The 15,721-nt window shown below is 49.1% G+C and overlaps 1 protein-coding gene across 4 annotated transcripts in view; it reads right to left on the bottom strand.

Annotated features, from left to right (window-relative positions):
- DOP1A (DOP1 leucine zipper like protein A) overlaps positions 1-15,721 on the bottom strand; it is a 129,945-nt gene that overhangs the window by 77,074 nt on the left and 37,150 nt on the right. The gene's annotated exons all lie outside the window — the stretch shown is intronic.

The raw sequence follows: 15,721 nt of genomic DNA on the forward strand, positions 1-15,721 counted from the left end.
TGTACACAGTACTTCATGTGCGGTCTAACCAGGGATTTGTACAGAGGCAGTATAATGCTCTCATCATGTGTATCCAGACCTCTTTTTAATGCATCCCATGATCCTGTTTGCCTTGGCAGCCGATCATCCCATGACTTAGGTCAAGAGGAAAATAAATCGCCCATAAATACAGTGTAGATGCAATACTACCAGCTATTCCAGAAGACACAGATACAACACCGTATACTAGGAACATGCGTCGCACATATAGTTCTTTATGGAACATTCCGCTATTTCAGAAACATCTATAGTTCTATATATCTGTAGTCTGTTCTACAGATTATCCAGGTCCACGTAAGTCTACGACCGCCTGTTAAAATGCCACATTTATGTCATGTAAAAAAAAAAAAAAATCATACCAAGAAGAATGATTTCAGAACTCTTGACATGTTTAATGTGACCTATAATCTGTACAATTTGACTGATAAATTATTTTGGGGAGAAAATAAAAAAACTAAAATAAATGTGATTGCATCAGTGTGAACACCCGCTTATAATTGGACATGTAGTATGTTCTGAACTAGCCAATCACATTGAAATGCATGTAAGAGGGGTTGTCCGGCCTTAGGGTACAACACTGCAGTCACTCTGTGTCTGCAGACTTATAAATCCTCACATCGTGAGGACTATGAGGATTCTCGGGTGCTGGCATCGGGAGCGGGAGGCATGTGAAAGCAAGTATGTGCTTTGCATAAATGCGGTCACGTGCACAGCCTCACTCAGTAAGGCCGGGTTCACATTGCGTTAACAGCAGCCCGTTCAACACATGCGTTACCAGGCTGCTGTTAACGCAAGTGGCGATGTGTCATCGCACTAGCGCAGATAGAGCTAGCAGATGCTCTATCTGCGCTAGCAGTGACGGACCCGGAAACGCTGCAGCCCGCGTCCCAGGGTCCGTCACTCAATGACGGCACATCGCTAGCGCACGCCCATTGTGGGTGTGCACTAGCGATGCGTCCGACATAGGACTTAATAGCGGCGTTAACGGACTATGCCACGGTGTAATGTAGTCCGTCTAACGGACGCCAGTAACGTAATGTGAACCCAGCGTTCGGCTATATGCACACGTAGGGAATGTGGTGCAGAATTTTCTGCACAAAATCCGCATCTCCTGGCAGAATCCGCAGCTGTGGATTTGCCGCGGATTTTGTGCGGATTAGCAGCGGAATTGATGCGGATTTTCTGTGGTTTTTCCAACTGCGGATTTTTATAATGGAAGGGTGCAGAAACGCTACAGATCCGCACAAAAGAAGTGACATGCTACTTCTTTTAAATCCGCAGCATTTCCGCACTGATTTTTCCGCACAGCTTTTTTTTTTACCCATTGATTTACATTGTACTGTAAATCACAGCGTGGATCTGCAGCGTTTCTGCGCAGAAAAATCTGCTGCAGATCCGCACCAAATCCGCATCGTGTGCACATACCCTAAAGTGTATTAAGCAACACCAAACAAGTCTAGTTGGAATGTGGCTGGAAGTGTGCAAATCGCATATATGCAGTCACATGACCATCCTATCCCGGCACAGTAGAATCCTCGCAGAGTGCAGTGCGCGCGATGAGAGGATTTACAAGTCTGTAGTCACAGAGTGACTGCAGACTTGTAGCCCAATGCCGGACAACAGCTGCAATGCTTTAGTGATTCTGATTAACCTTATATAAGGTTTAGCTGCTCTAATTGGATTTTTCCTGACAGTTTCCTAGCTCTATTTTACCGCAAAAGCCACAGTCCGTAAACAGCTTACAATCACAGAAAAGGGATATTGTTGTCAATAGAAGGGTACAAAAAAAAAAAAAAAAAAAGATGCCAATGCGTTAGCTACACCACGGAATACTGTGAAGACGTACATCAATTAGTGGCTTAAATTTTGGCACAACAGTTATTACTTAGAAGTACACATCCCACAAAAATTGCTGTAAACACAAGACAACAATCTCTCACATTCTACATATGTCTTTCATGTGGGGTAGGAAGGAAACATTTTCTTACAAAGAAAATAGGGATTTTTGTGTACTCACCGTAAAATCCTTTTCTCCGAGCCATTCATTGGGGGACACAGACCGTGGGTGTATGCTGCTGCCAATAGGAGGCTGACACTAAGTGATACAAAAAAAGTTAGCTCCTCCCCTGCAGTATACACCCTCCTGCTGGCTCTCAGCTAACCATTTCGGTGCAAAAGCAGTAGGAGATCAATAACAATATAGGAGCGTATAGCATGTCATATTATATATGAGAGTATAGCATGTCAGATTATAAAAAACAATCATAAGCTAATAACAGGGTGGGAGCTGTGTCCCCCAATGAATGGCTCGGAGAAAAGGATTTTACGGTGAGTACACAAAAATCCCTATTTCTCCTTCGCCTCATTGGGGGACACAGACCGTGGGATGTCCCAAAGCAGTCCCTGGGTGGGGACAACAACAGATCAGGCCCTGTGTAACCACTACTTACAAGTGCGCCACCGCGGCCTCCAGAGTCCGCCTGCCCAGACTCACATCTGTAGAAGTGTGGGAATTATAGTGCTTCAGGAATGCATGCGGACTGGACGAATCTGCAAGCTTGCAGGCGTGCCTTGCTGACGCCAGGTGCCTAGAACCCTTGATAGACAGGGAGATAGGCTGACATTTAGCACGGAAGGACTCCTTGATGGTGAAAAGAATTCACCATATTATCATGGTTGATGAAACGGCTAAACCCTTCCTGAAAATGTCAGGAAGCCTTCCTCTACCGTCAGGAAGCCCAAATAAAACGTCCAACCTTCAGAAGGACGCCGTCCTCAAGACGTACCTACTCAGAGCACTCACTTTGTCCAGAATATGGGGGATCTTATTCCATTTTGTGGACTGGAGCCAAAAGAGATGAGGGAAGAACTATGCCCTCATAACAGTGGTAATACAGTACCACCTTGGTAACAAGGGATGGAGATGGCCTGAGGACAACCTTGCCTCGAAGGAAATAAGGGAAAAAAGTCAGAAAGAGCAGAGAAGCTAGCTTCGAAGACTCGTCAGAGTGAGAATATCTCACAGGAGAACGGGACGACTTTCCCTGATAGTAAAGTCTGCCCGGATAAAAAAGGAGCCTACTGTAAGACTCCTAGGAATAATAAGGTCCCAATGATTTAAAGGTATGCGATAGGGAAGAACTACGTGTGAAAACTCCCTGTGAGAAAGTCCCTACTTGCGGTTGTGCTGCGATAAGGCGAGAAGATACTAGCTCTGCAAACAAAAAAACGGACGTGGTCAGTGCGGATCTCTGAGGATCACTGGGGCCCCTTTCTGCTTCCGAAAGGCTTTCGGAAGCAGTGGAAGGGGAGTTATGGAAACTGGTACCACGGCAGAACCAGAGCATGGAGAGCGATGGCTCTTGGATCTCGAGGCCGAACCACGAACTCGAGTACATTGGCCTTCAGTCTGGATGTCATCCCACCTACAACTGGAGAGCTCCAGTAAGGACAGATCTGATGGAAGACTTCGGGGTGAAGTTCCCACTGACTTGAGGCAGAACCCTGACGGCTGAATTTGTTTGCCGTTCAGAGTTCTACTTCTGGGATATATACTGCCGAGATCACCGAATAATAGACTTCAGCCCATCAGAGAAAGTGAGGTACCTCGGTCATGGCACCTGACCGTGGGTACCTGCTAGATGACTGACGTAAGGCCGTCAGTTACAATGCCGTCCGTGGCATTATCCAATTGAATTCTGATAGGGTGACCCACCAGAAGGCAGTGGACCTGCTGTAAGACTACCGTTCGGATCTCCAGAACAATGATGGGGAGAAGAAGACTGGCATTGGAAGTTACTAATAACCATTGAACCGGGAGAAAGGCCCTGGATGAAGAAGGAGCTCAGAGACTATTGTCTGAAAGTCTGTTTGACTTGCTGAAAACGAGCGGAGCGAAGGAAACCGCTTCCATTGTCGTCACCATTTTTGCTCAGAACTCTCTTAGCAAATCGAATGAAATGAGGGGGTGAGTAATCAAGACCTCAGAACTCTCCTTGCGCGAGCTCCCTGTTGAAGGGCCATGGCCTTGTCTCGAGGAAGAATTACCATCCTTCTAGAAGTGTGCAGGATCATCCTCAAAAAGGATATCTGCTGGGCTGGAAATGAGGAGAACTTGTCTAAGTGTAGCTGCCAGCCCAGGAGAGAAGGTATCGCAAGAGATATAGACGACTCAGCGTAGTCCTGGAAGGGCGGCTAGACAGACCAAACAGGGCAGAACGAGCACGCCTCTAGAGTGCAAGAGAAACATGACATCCGCCATGACCTGAGCGAACACTCTGGGTGCGGAAGCAAGGCCGAAGAACAAGGTTGTGACTTGAAAATGCTGTTGACGAATGGAAAGTGTGCTGTAGCGATGTCCTTGCTGTGCAGTGAATAGGCAGTGACCCATATAAAGTTCAAACAAAGTCTTGTTTATTTCATAGCATACTCACAAACAGGGAAAGAAAGCAAACAAGTCCTTCGGTATGCAGCCGGGAAAAAATAACAACAGTCCACAGTCCGCTGCCGTGAGCGTATTACACCCCCCGTGTACGCTGGGGTGTCTGGCTTTTCAGGCTCTGCCTGGCCCGTGTTTCTCCACACGGAAGGAGCTCTGCACAAGCCTCCTCCTAGGTCTGACTCCCAGACCAGACTGACACACCCAAACTCTCTTGCTGGGGTTTTTTTTCTATCCTCCAGATTCTATGGCCATGGGCCACTATAAGATCTGGGCTGGAGGAAACGGACCGGCCCCACTACCATCCTGCAGTCCATTTCAAAATAAAAGCCCATACCAGGTTTTCCTGAATAAATTCTGGGACAAATAACTTGACCCAGTTCACACTTACTTTTATTCTTCCCTGTGTCTCACAGGCAACCTGCTGTGAGCACAGGGCACTCCAGCGGATCTAATATGCTTCCAAGCACATCCTGGTGGACACATAGCGACCCTCGCATATGACACCGGTCACTGCCTCACATACCCCCCCCCCCCCCCCTCTGTTCAGACTTGTGGGGTTGAACATTTGTCAACATACATGGTGCCCGTGACAGGACATCTGCATTTCCCTGTGATTTCCCAGCTCGATGTTCCACAGAGAAGCTGAAATTTTGTAGTGACAAGAACCATCTGGTGACTCGGGCATTCCTTTCCTTTGCATTTCTCATCCAGACAAGAGGTGAATGGTCTGTTACCAACCGAAACTGACGCCCGAGCAAATAGTAGCGTAGGGACTCCAAGGCCCATTTGATCGCCAAGCACTCCTTCTCCACTACGCTATAATTTTTCTCTGCCGGGGTCAGTTTCCTGCTTAAATAGGTGACTGGATGCTCATCCCCGTTCACCTCTTGCGACAAAACCGCTCCTAAGCCTACCTCTGAGGCATCGGTTTGCACAATAAAGGTTTTCTTGAAGTCGGGGCTGATGAGGACCGGCTGTCCACACAACGCCGACTTCAGGGACTGGAATGCTTCCTCTGCTTGAGGATTCCACTTGACCATCACCGTTTTCTTCCCTTCTAACAGGTCCGTTAGGGAAGCCGATTTACCAGCAAAATTGGGTACAAACCGACGGTAATACCCAATGATACCAAGGAATGCCCTCACTTGTTTGGAACTTAAGGGCTTGGGCCAGTTTTGAATGGCCTCAATTTTGTTCACTTGAGGTTTGATAACCGCCCGGCCGATCACGTATCCCAAGTACCGGGCTTCCGTGAGACCTATCGCACATTTCTTTGGGTTTGCTGTTAACCCTGCGGCTCTAAGAGACTCTAGCACTGCTTGTACCTGGGACAGATGGGTATCCCAGTCGGTACTAAAGATGACTATGTCATCCAAATAGGCCGATGCGTAATCTCTATGTGGTGCTAACACAATGTCCATCAGTCTCTGGAATGTGGCCGGAGCCCCATGTAACCCAAAAGGTAAGACAATGTATTGAAAGAGACCCTCTGGGGTTATAAAAGCAGTCTTTTCCTTCGCTGACTCTGTTAAGGGAACCTGCCAGTAACCTTTCGTGAGATCCAGCGTGGTGAAGTACTGGGCCTTCCCCAGTCTCTAAATTAGCTCGTCCACCCGTGGCATGGGATACAGGTCAAATTTTGACACTTCATTTAACTTCCTAAAGTCATTACAGAAGCGTAATGACCCATCAGGTTTTGGTATAAGTACAATGGGGCTAGCCCACTCACTTCGGGACTCCTCAATGACTCCCAACTGAAGCATTTGCTTTACCTCGGCCGCGATTGCTTGCCTTCGGGCTTCTGGCACTCGGTACGGTTTCATCCGCACCTTTACCCGGGGCTCAGTGACAATGTCATGCTGAATCACTGAGGTTCGCCCCGGCAGCTCTGAGAATACATCCATATTCTGCTGTACCAAAGCTCGAGCCTCCCGCCGCTGCTGTTTTGTGAGGGCATCATTGACCTTTACCTCACACCTGGCTGTGTCCTTGGCCAGGGCCAGAGGGACCTCCGATTGTATGACCGTAGTTGCATCTGTGACCAAACATTCTCAGTCCTTCCAGGCCTTTAGCAGGTTTACATGGTACAACTGCTTGGGTTTTCTTCTCCCGGGTTGGTACACTTTGTAATTCACTTCCCCCACCTTTCCCCGTATCTCATACGGCCCTTGCCACTTGGCCATGAGTTTACTCTCTGGGGTGGGCACTAGTACCAACACCCGGTCTCCTTCTTTAAAGGACCTGACCGTGGCCCTTTTATTATAGGTACGGCTCTGAGCGGCCTGGGCATCCAACAGATGCTCCTTTACGATGGGTTGCACGACTGCAATCCGATCCTGCATACTTGCCACATACTCGATAACACTCTTATGTGGAGTGGGCTCCTGTTCCCATGTCTCTTTGGCTACATCCAGCAGCCCCCTCGGGTGCCTGCCATACAATAGCTCAAATGGGGAGAACCCCGTGGACGCCTGCGGTACCTCGCGTATGGCGAACATTAAATATGGCAACAACATATCCCAATCCTTCCCATCCTTGGCGACCACCTTTTTGAGCATGGCCTTGAGGGTCTTATTAAACCTCTCGACCAACCCATCGGTTTGTGTATGGTACACTGACGTACGCAACTGTTTAATTTGGAGCAATTTACATAGCTCCCTAGTCACTTTAGACATAAAAGGGGTTCCCTGATCTGTAAGGATCTCCTTGGGGAGCCCAAGACGACAAAACATGGCAAACAGTTCACGGGCTATTAGTTTAGCCGAAGTGTGCCGGAGCGGTATCGCCTCTGGATACCTGGTGGCGTAGTCTACGACTACCAATATGTGCTGATGGCCCCGGGCGGATTTTACTATTGGTCCCACCAGATCCATCGCTATCCGCTCAAAGGGTACTTCTATGATGGGCAGAGGTACTAACGGACTCAGGTAGTTCGTGGTGGGTGAGGTTAGTTGACACTCAGGACATGTGTCACAGTACTTTGTAACCTCAGCGTAGACACCAGGCCAAAAGAACCTCTGTAATATGCGCTCTAACGTCTTTTTGGCCCCCAAGTGCCCCCCCAACATGTGAGTGTGAGCCATGTCGAGCACCACCCGACGATAGGGTTGGGGCACTACCAGTTGTTCCACCACCTCATCCCGGATTTTATCAACCCTGTACAGTAACTCCTGGATGACCGCCATCCGGGGAAATTCCTTTTCTGCACCAGGTTTTTGTGCCACCCCATTTACCTCGATTACTCTTTCCCTTGCCTGGGTCAGAGTGGGATCCTGGAGCTGGGCAGTCCCAAACTTACCAGGTGACACCTCCAGCTCATGAATTGGTGGATTCTCTTCCACTTCCCCTGCCAATACCTCTAGGGGAAACCTATCGGGATTACACACTGTCCCTATCGTGGCGACCCCTACGGCAGGTGTCCCTGACTCGGGATCTTCGGGTTCTGCACCCGGAATGCTTTTTACCCTGAGAGGGTTAACTCTGGTCTCCCAGAGGGACCAGAACAATGGTAAGTCTCTACCCATCACAGTCCCATATGGAAGAGTTTTTACCACTCCCACCACATGTTTTATCTCTCCACATGGGGTGGAGAACGTGACCTCCGCAGTCGGGTACTCTCGGAGGTCCCCATGTATGCACACTACCCCCACCTTTCGTCCATTAGGACTGTCCCCAGCAACCAGGGACCCGTGTACCAGGGTCACCAGGCTCCCCGAGTCCAAGAGAGCATCTGTCTGGTACCCGTTAACGAGCACTCTGCACAGCTGAGGTTCGGTACCGGCAGGGTCTGTAGTGGCAATGCAGACTGGCTGGGCATACATAGACACGCGGCGGGTATACCCGCAGTCCATGGGTTCTGTTGTTAGGGGACAATTAGCAACCACATGTCCAGGTTCTTGGCACCGCCAACACGTAACGACTGTGGCACGAGGTAACCTTGGAGCCAGTTTAGGGGACACAGGTCTGTGGTCACTCTCTTTCCGAGACAACCCCTCAGCACGGACTCGGTCCGGTCTTGTCCCAGTGGAGGGCCGTGGACTTTTCTCAAACTCCTGAGCTGGCGGAGCCTTACGTGACAGCCGAAGCGGAGCAGTGTCCCGTATAAAGTCCTGGGTGGCCTTATATCGCTCTATCAGGCCTACAACCTGGTCTAGGGTACCCGGGTCCCCTTGACCCACCCAACGCTGAATGGCCGCTGGCAGAGCCCTCACCAGTCGGTCGACCACCACCCTCTCCACTATCTGACTTGTGGATAAAGTCTCAGGTTGGAGCCACCGTTTCACAAGCTGCAATAAGTCAAAAATCTGAGACCGGGCAGGCTGGGCTTCCACAAAAGTCCAAAAAAACACCCGTTGAGCTCTCACATAAGTATTAACCCCCAGTCGGGCAAGGATCTCACCTTTTAACTTGGAATAGTCCTGGGCATCCTCCCGACTGAGGTCAAAGTAGGCCTTTAGCTCATCACCCCTCAAGAACGGAGCCACAACTTCAGCCCACTGTGCTGCTGGCAGATTCTCCCGTTCTGCCGTGCGCTCGTAGACGGTGAGGAAGGCTTCCACGTCATCTTCCGGACTCAATTTCCTCAAAGCGGAGCGGACCTTGTCACGGGCATCGCGACGTTCCGGGGTCGGTGCTGGAGGTGCCTCTCGCAGGGCTGTAATTTGCTGCAGCAACAGATTATTAGTTTGTTGCTGTTGTTGCTGTGTGAGGACTAGCTGCCTCAGGATCTCCTCCATTTTGTCTGTAGGCCTGAGTTGCAATGTAGCAGGCTTAATAACAGACATGCAAATGGCGTTGGGGTATGCCTTAATTCACACTGCTCCGCATTCTCCAACCAAATGTGATGTAGCGATGTCCTTGCTGTGCAGTGAATAGGCAGTGACCCATATAAAGTTCAAACAAAGTCTTGTTTATTTCATAGCATACTCACAAACAGGGAAAGAAAGCAAACAAGTCCTTCGGTATGCAGCCGGGAAAAAATAACAGTCCACAGTCCGCTGTCGTGAGCGTATTACACCCCCCGTGTACGCTGGGGTGTCTGGCTTTTCAGGCTCTGCCTGGCCCGTGTTTCTCCACACGGAAGGAGCTCTGCACAAGCCTCCTCCTAGGTCTGACTCCCAGACCAGACTGACACACCCAAACTCTCTTGCTGGGGTTTTTTTTCTATCCTCCAGATTCTATGGCCATGGGCCACTATAAGATCTGGGCTGGAGGAAACGGACCGGCCCCACTACCATCCTGCAGTCCATTTCAAAATAAAAGCCCATACCAGGTTTTCCTGAATAAATTCTGGGACAAATAACTTGACCCAGTTCACACTTACTTTTATTCTTCCCTGTGTCTCACAGGCAACCTGCTGTGAGCACAGGGCACTCCAGCGGATCTAATATGCTTCCAAGCACATCCTGGTGGACACATAGCGACCCTCGCATATGACACCGGTCACTGCCTCACAAAAGGCAAAGGAATTTTTGCAGAGGGCAAGCAACCCGAATGTTGATGGATGCCGGAAACTGCACCTTTTTCTGTTGAAGTAATGGCTGAGTGGAGGAACTCCATCCAAAGAAGGAGGACCATGTCAAAGGTTGTTAGAAGTTTGAGGTCCAGGGTCGATCTTACTTTTCGTTCCCCTGTTTGGAACCAAGATCCCTTAGATCTAGACTGTGCTGGACAATCCTTATACAATCCTTTGTCAGTCTCCCGCTCAAAAGATTTGATTGGCCAGTTGTTGCTGGTGTGAATCAAGGTAGTTAAGGTCTCCAGCCAGGAGACCATTGCTCTAGCAATCCATGCGGCCGCTAGGGAGGATAGAGCGCTGGACCCGAAGCCGCAAGACGGAACGAACCAGATTTGCTATCTGACAGTCCGTGGTATTTTTAATTGATGACCCATCAGGTAGGGATACTGGTAGGTATACCACAGGAGATTCTACCCGGTTAAACTGCCCCATGGCAGAATGTGCGGCTGCATCCAGCAGGTCATAGTCTCTTGCCATCTCCTCTTTTCACGGTGCAGAGATAAAAATTAGGAACCCTCGATCCATCAACCTCTTAACAGGGAAGTGGAGAGGAATTGTCCGCCTTCCTGCATCATCCACTAAATAGTGGTGATGCAGAGGGGGGAGCTCGTACGCCAAAAAGGGTGCCTCTATATGTCCACAGAGTTCAGGTCTCCAGGTGGACAGGACAGGTTGTCTGGCGTTAGGCCTGGATGCACAAGAGGAAACATGGAGACGACACTCCGTGTGCTCGTCTGTTGATGGTGTGGGGAGATCGGTGCCCTTTAAAGGACCCGTCGCCCTTAAAAAACAGGCCAGGCATGGCATCCCACGTAGAGGCTTCTGTCCAGTGAATCGCTTATCCGAATTGAATGGCAAATGCTCTCGAGGGAGTTTAGTCTCTGAAGCTCTGGCAAGCTCAGGCAATATCCAATCCATATTCAGAGCCTTGTTGTCATCAAATCATTGGTGAGGGAGCAGGAAACGAAAAACTTCCGTTTTCTAGATGCCTGTATGTTTCTAGACGCCTGCACGTTTCTAGAATACTTGCGGCCCCTGCTAGCCGACGGCTCCCATGTAGGATAGGGACCATGTATATTGGTCCTGCGAGCACTCCAAACACAGAGGGTACACAGAGGGATTCAATCTCTTGGTCCGAGAACCATGGATTGGTCAGTGAAGAAGTCCACTGAGGGGAACTAGAGGATAAAGCTGGGGTCGGCGGCGGAGGGCTCCTCGGACTGATCAAGCGCCTTTAAGACCAGGGAATACTGGTCATGCACCTTTAAGACAAGGAAATACTGGTCATACGCCTTGAAGACCAGGGAATACTGGTCATGCGCCTTTAAGAACAGAGAATACTGGTCATACGCCTTTAACCCTGCTGTTCTGTTCGGTCTGGGGAGACCTATTTTGAACTTTGGTATTTTTTGGGGTGTTCAAGATGCGGTTCTGAAACTTGTGGTTGATTGACTTAAATGAGGATGGGTCGGTCGGCCACGGGTTTCAGAGCCGCATCTTGAATATTTTAAAGAATATTGAAGTTCAAAGTCGGTCATTTTTGACCAACAGAACAGCAGGGTTAAGACCAGGGAATACTGGTCATGCGCCTTTAAGACCAGAGAAAACTGGTCATGCACCTTTAAGACCAGAGAATACTGGTCATGCACCTTTAAGACCAGAGAATACTGGTCATGCACCTTTAAGACCAGAGAATACTGGTCATGCACCTTTAAGACCAGAGAATACTGGTCATGCACCTTTAAGACCAGAGAATACTGGTCATGCACCTTTAAGACCAGAGAATACTAGTCATGCACCTTTAAGACCAGAGAATACTGGTCATGCACCTTTAAGACCAGAGAATACTGGTCATGCACCTTTAAGACCAGAGAATACTGGTCATGCACCTTTAAGACCAGGCAATACTGGTCATGCGCCTTTAAGACCAGGGAATACTGGTCATGCGCCTTTAAGACTGGGAATACTGGCCATATGCCTTTAAGACCAGGAAATACTGGTCATGTGCCTTTAAGACCAGGTACTTCCTTACCCGGGTACTGATGTGGAGTCGATGTGCCCCTTTAATGCAAAAATACTGTCACCCCAGTGTGAGCTGGCCGGGTAGACCAAGATGGCCACCGGGAATTGCAGAGTTGATAAAATCTCGCAGAGAGCGAGAAACGCCAATTTGGGGGGGGCGGAGCCACAGACACGATGTTGAATAGGCCCAAGCCGGGGCCTAAATTTCTGTAGCCGGCGGACGTCACCAGTGGGTCCTTCCAGGCAAGACTTCCAGGATGCGGCCTACAAATCGGCCGAAGCCGGGGACTAAATTTTTGCAGCCATCCAGAGCGTTACCTCAGAGAGGTGGGCCACAGGGAAGTGGCTGAGGCTGCCTGTCAGCATGTGAATATCCCACTGAAGATGGATCCACTCACCATTGATGGAGCCGCCGCGGATGGGGGTTTCAGCGCTGTTCTGTGCAGCGTGGACGGTGCAGGGATAAACCTCAATGCATCGTCCGTTTGTTAGGGAGGTGGAGAGGACCCGTCCGCCTCCTTGTGCCATCCGCTTTCACAGTGGTGGGACAGTGGGGGCTGCTCGGACGCCATAGAGAGGGGCCTCTGTACAGCCACGAAGTTCAGTCCGGGTGGACAGGGCCAGTTGTCCGGCATTAGGCCTGGCTCCAGGAGAGGATACATGGAGGCGACACTCCATGTGGTCACCTGCTGCTGCTGTGGGGAGATCGGGACCATGAAGTAACCGTCGCCCCTGAAGTGAGCTCAGGCATGGCTTCCCACGTCGCAGGAAAGGGTGCGGGGAGGTATACTCACCGTGCTCGCCTGTTGATGGTTCGGGGGAGATCGGAACCTTGAAAGGAACCGTCGCCCCCTTCACTCCGTTAATTAAAAAATAAAAATTTACAGAAAAGTGAACAATAAAATAAAAACGTTGGGGTCTGAAACAGACCCATGTGCCTCCTACAGACACTAAGCAAGAACTGGTTAGCTGAGAGCCAGCAGGAGGGTGTATACTGCAGGGGAGGAGCTAACTTTTTTTGTATCACTTAGTGTCAGCCTCCTATTGGCAGCAGCATACACCCACGGTCTGTGTCCCCCAATGAGGCAAAGGAGAAAGCATCTAAGTTCAGTAATATTTTGCAAAACCTATAAAATCATGTAAGGGAAACGTGTTATTGTCTGATGAGACCAAAGATGAAGTTTGGCCAGAATTTCAAAAAAGGTATGTTTGTCACAAATCCAACACTGCGCATCACCAAAAGAACACCATGCAGCATTATGCTTTGGGCTGTTTTTTTGGCAGCTGGAACTGGAGATCAAGTCAAGGTGGGGGAGAATTGTGAGCAGTTCCAAATATCAATAAAATTTTGCAACCAAAACCTTCAGGCCTCTGCTAAAAAGCTGAAGATGAAGAGGAATTTCACCTTTCAGCACGACAACGACCCTAAGTATACCTCCAAATCAACAAAAGAATGGCCAATTCTAGATGTGCCACGCTGACTCCTACCCAAAAACATGCTATCTCCCCAAGGTGGAGCTTACTCTTTGCCACATGGGTTTTTTTTGCCTTCCTCTGGATCAACATGTTAGGTTAGGCTATGGGTTGAACTAGATAGACTTATAGTCTTCCTTCAACCTTAATAACTATCTAACTATATAATTGTCTAAGGGTCACTTCCGTCTTTCCTTCTGTCTGTCTGTCACGGATATTCATTGGTCGCTACCTCGGTCTGTCGTGGAAATCCAAGTCGCTGATTGGTCGTGGCAAAACAGCCACGACCAATCAGCGACGGGCACAGTCCGGCGGCAACATGGCCGCTCCTTCCTCCCCACAGTCAGTGCCCGCTCCGTACTCCCCTCCAGTCAGCGCTCACACAGGGTTAATGGCAGTGTTGACCGCGGCGTAACGCACTCAGTTAACGCTGCTATTAACCCTGTGTGACCAACTTTTTACTATTGATGCTGCGTATGCAGCATCAATAGTAAAAAGATCTAATGTTAAAAATAATTAAAAAAATAAAAAATCGTTATACTCACCGTCCGTCGGCCCCCCGGATCAGGAACCAGCCTTTCCTGCTCCTCGCGATGCCCCGGTGACCGCTCCATACATTGCGGTCTCACGAGATGATGACGTAGCGGACTCGCAAGACCGCTAAGTCATCATCTCGCGACACCGCAATGCACTCTTCAGACCGGAGCGCGCGAGGAGCGTCGGTAACCGCTTCGATCCGGGGGCCAACGGAGGGTGAGTATATCACTATTTTTTATTTTAATTCTTTTTTTTTTTTTTTTTTTAACAGGGATATGGTGGCCACATTGCTATATACTGCATTGGGCTGTGCAATATACTACGTGGGCTGGGCAATATACTACGTGGGCTGTGCAATATACTACGTGGGCTGTGCAATATACTACGTGGGCTGTGCTATATACTGCGTGGGCTGTGCTATATACTGCGTGGGCTGTGCTATATACTGCGTGGGCTGTGCTATATACTGCATGGGCTGTACTATATACGCTGTGCAATGTACTGCGCGGACTATGCAATGTACTTCGTGGGCTGTGTAATATAGTACGCGGGCTGTGCTATATACTACGCGGGCTGTGCAATATACTGCGTGGGCTGTGCTATACACTACGTGGCCTGTGTTATACACTACGTGGCCTCTGTTATATACGGTGTGCGTGGTACTGCGCGGGCTGTGCAATATACTACGCGGGCTGCGCAATATACTACGCGGGCTGCGCAATATACTACGCGGGCTGCGCAATATACTACGCGGGCTGCGCAATATACTACGCGGGCTGCGCAATATACTACGCGGGCTGCGCAATATACTACGCGGGCTGTGCTATATACTACGTGGGCTGTGCTATATACTACGCGGGCTGTGCTATATACTACGTGGGCTGTGCTATATACTACGCGGGCTGTGCTATATACTCTGTGGGCTGTGCTATATACTACGTGGCTGTGCTATATACTACGTGGCTGTGCTATATACTACGTGGCCGGCCGCGAACAATCAGCGACAGGCGCACTCCGGCCGAATCCTGTGTACCCAATGTATTATTCTAAAATCTTTATAAATAAACTACATACATATTCTAGAATACCCGATGCGTTAGAATCGGGCTACCATCTAGTATTCTCATATTCACTTTATTTTTTTTAAATACATTCCATAACAGATTCTGGTTCTAAATATCATTAGGGACCGTCCGTGGTGCTCATATCTATGACCCAATAGAGAGCGCACACTGCGCTGACTCCTAGGCACCGACATCCAGGAGGGAAGCGGGTGCTGAATAAATCACATTACATCCCACAGCGCTCGCTGCCATAGTGGTTACCGGACCAGTATGGCTAGTTATGAGCAGCCGGCACTGCAGACCGAGATCGGTCCATGCTATTTATGAAACGGTTGAAGAAAAAGGATTATTTTTCACACTCCATTATAAATATAATGAATAACTGGCAGTACAACTTCACAATTAGTACAATAAAAAAAAGAATGGGAGATGTAACACTTTCCTAGGCACTAGGGCCTTTTTTATAACGTGAGCAGATGCATCATCGATAATAGATGTGCCGAATCATCACATACAGAAATGATGCCAAAGTGCTGCGATTCAAAAAACAAGATCGACCACAGATAGGGTTTATAAACAAACAGATCAGCCCTGGAATGGTACTGCTGTCCAAAGCTTAGTCCAAGG

This window comes from Ranitomeya imitator, chromosome 5 (assembly GCF_032444005.1).
Source record: "Ranitomeya imitator isolate aRanImi1 chromosome 5, aRanImi1.pri, whole genome shotgun sequence".
Classification (NCBI taxonomy): Eukaryota; Metazoa; Chordata; class Amphibia; order Anura; family Dendrobatidae; genus Ranitomeya; species Ranitomeya imitator.